At 34.1% G+C, this 3,548-nt stretch overlaps 1 pseudogene; it reads left to right on the forward strand.

The window, feature by feature from the left end:
- The first annotated feature begins 1,428 nt into the window (after positions 1–1,428).
- Positions 1,429–2,773, forward strand: LOC138348187 (bZIP transcription factor 17-like; annotated as a pseudogene).
- The last annotated feature ends 775 nt before the right edge of the window (positions 2,774–3,548 follow it).

Here is a 3,548-nt window from a genome sequence, read left to right on the forward strand (position 1 = left end):
CTGATTTCCAGCAAAATTCCGCATTTCCTTCAATGTCAACTTAACATTTCTAACAGAAATGCTAAAATTTCCAATCAATTCATTCCCAGGTGGACATAAGAAATAAAAGCCCATCTGGAATAGGTTCGATGCTAGAGCTTCCCAAGACAATCTCTCGAGGTTGACTTAAATGTTCAAGATGCATCGTCAAAATTTCCCATCAGTTGACTCCAAGGTTGACCAAAGCTATTTGGGTCAATCTAATCTGATTTCAAACCTAAGTTTGACCCGAGACAGTTAAGAATGTACATAGACATTTGGAATGCATCATCATCGATAGGGTTTGGAAAAGTATCATCAAATGATGCATAAAAAATAATGTCATTAATTGAGAAATTTAACTTCTAAAATTTCATTGAAAATTATCGATGCTTTTTTTGAATGTAGCGGTCATGTGTAGGACATAAAAAATATGTTGTGGTCATGTGTAGGACGTAAAATGTATGTTGATTTCATGTGTAGGACTTAAAAAAATGTTGCGGTCAAGTGTAGGACGTTTTCTAAAATTCAACTTTCTTTGATAGTTACCTGGTTTTCTTGATTTAACTAGAAAGATTCATTTTTTTATAAGATACACTAGTCACTGGACTCTAGATTATGAACTTCCATGTGGGAAATAAGAGGCATAGAGAAAATAAATAGAACTAACTAGTTCTTGGATCACATACTTACACCCCTTACTTCATTGAAAAATAGCAATCTTTCCTCAAGGTCTATCATTTAAAAGAGGATTCTTGTATCCATACATTCTCTTAGTTGTAAAATACACATAATCAACTAATGAAACTACCTTACAAATTTATTTTTTGAAACTTTAAGGATCTTAATTTTTGTTTCTAAGATATGATATCTACAAAATCTAATATATCAATCAGAACAATCTCAGAAGATAAAGCTATAAAAGAAAAGTAAATGACAGTTTCCTCTCTATTCCTACTCTGTCTCTCGTTAAATCTTTGATCAATTGCTAAATACTTTTTACGCCCTACACGTCAACTACAACATATCAAGAAAGTATTGAGGATTTTTAAATGAAATTTTGGAACATTAATTTCCTATCAGATGACATCTTTTTTTATGCATCGTTCAATGATATTTTCTGAAACCCTACCCATAGTGATGCATTGCAAACACCTTGATACATGCCTAACTATCTTGGGTCGGAGTCGGGTTTGGACTCGGGTCAGATTGACCCAAATATCTTTGGTAACCAATAGGGAGTTTTGATGATGCTTCTGGAACTAACAAGTCAACCTCGAGAGATTGTCAAGGGGAAGCTACGGGATCAAACCGGCTTCATATGGACCCTAATTGCATTAGTCAACCTATGATGAATTAATTAGGAATTATAGCGATTATTATAGAAATTTCAAGTTGACGTCGGGGGAAATGGGAAATTTTGCCCCCAATCAGGAAGCGGTAGTTGAGATGGTTAAGTACATGTCATCGCCAGGGCTACTTCGTAGTTGGAGCAGCTCAAGAATTTTGGATGAAGTGTTTGTGTTGTTGCACTAGGTTTTTACCAAGGTCTCCGGGTACTTGAACATGCCATCAGTGAATTGTGGTTCCAATCTCTCAAAAGGGTTGAATAATCTGTTGAGTTCTAATAGATTGCTACATTCTTCCCCGAAGTTAGGAAGTAATTCAGCAAAAGGTGGAGTTGTAGAACAGAAACTCAATGCTAATATAAGTAATTATAGTTATTTGTTGAAAGGAAATAACATAGTGAAGACTCGAATAATGTAAACAAACACCAAAAATTCACTATATTTTTCTTGAGTGATAATGTTAATAATGATGAGGAAAAAAAGAAGACGGCTAGAAAAAAGGGGATAGTGCTCACTTGTCAAGGCAATGAAAAAACCATTATGTTGAGGAGTTAGGATACTTCATTCACCAATTCAACATTTGAATGCAAATATATCCTATGAAACAACAGAAAATGCACAACTTGGAGGTACTGGTGTAGCTCCTCAAGTGCAGCCACCCCCCAGGATGTATTCCCATCCTCCTCCATGGATGTCATATACACCACCTTATATGATGAAGCAACTAGGATAGTGACATTGGTTTCAATTCCAAAGTTGAAACCACAGGCAATAGTGCCCGCATCAACAAGTAGAAAGAAAGTTGATAAAAAGAAGAGTGAGGTGAAAACAAAGAAGGTTTCTAGTGGTAGCTTCCTTGGTGTGTTGTTCTTCATGCTTGTGTTTGGTGGGTTAGTTCCTTAATCGAAAGTAGATATGGAGGTATGAGGGAACCATTTATGAGTGGAGATTCTTGTGAGTGGATTTTTTGGTAACATCATGGAAGAGTTTTTACTATTGACGGGTCTATGAATGGGACTGGTTATTCTCGGAAATACGGTGGAATAGATCATTGCTTACATTGTAGCTGGGGAGATCAGGGTGAAAGCAATAAAAAAGTACCAATGAAGGTTTAGATAAGTTTGTTTACGTGGGAAATAGTTTAGGGTTTAGGATTTAGGGATCCTCTTGCAACCTCTTTGTACATACCAATTAATGATAAACTTGTCAATATTCACTGGAACTCGATAATTCAGCCTGTATTTGCAAGTGAGAAAGCCATGAAATCTCATGGAAGTGCTAATAAGAAAAATAGTGAGGCAAACCTCACAGTTCTTGGAGATTTAGCCATCCTTGTCTTTATCGAACTCCTGCAGCGGGACAAAGGACTCTTGGATCCTAACATAGAAGAAAAAGGCAAATTATAATCTTATTTTGTTGAACAAAGACAAATCTAAGTACGTAAAACCAAAAAAGAAAAATTTGACAACTTACTTGGGAAAATTACAACTTGTAACCCCGTGAATTTAGAGTAGAAGGATAGTGGATAAAATTTGGAACACAGCACAACAAGGAAATCTACTCATCACATTTGTAAACAAAGACATCTCAAATATTAACCCTAACCACAAATCAGGAAATAAAATAATTATAACAAAACCGAAATTTTTTTTTATATAATCTCATATATAGAAATACAATAGAAGGAGAAAGCTTACCATTCAAATCCACTAACAACTAGAGATTAGAGAGATGTCTGATTTCATGTAGGAACATTTGATTTGTGCTCACGGTACAAGGACATTTGATTTTGTGCCCCTTTGGAGTAAAAAATTAAGGAATTAAATTTCTGACTTGATATAGGAACAATTTTTGTTTTTATTTTTTAAAATCCAATTATACACAATTTGGAAAGAAGAAAATTTTACCAACCATATTTTTTACATTTATATTAGGGAAAATGGTCAAATATTACCCTTCTATTATTGGAAATATTTTAAATATACACTTTGTTATATGTTAGGTCAAAATATACCCTTTTCATTATACTTTGACACAAATTTACCCTCAATTTTAACGAAAAATACGTGACAAACTCAAAATTAAATAATTCATCTCGAATTTCAAAGAAAATACATTATTGAGATATGTTCTAAGAATTTTCAGCATCCAAAAATCGATGACTCCCTACATTCATTAATT

Source organism: Solanum lycopersicum, chromosome 4 (genome assembly GCF_036512215.1).
Source record: "Solanum lycopersicum chromosome 4, SLM_r2.1".
NCBI lineage: Eukaryota > Viridiplantae > Streptophyta > Magnoliopsida > Solanales > Solanaceae > Solanum > Solanum lycopersicum.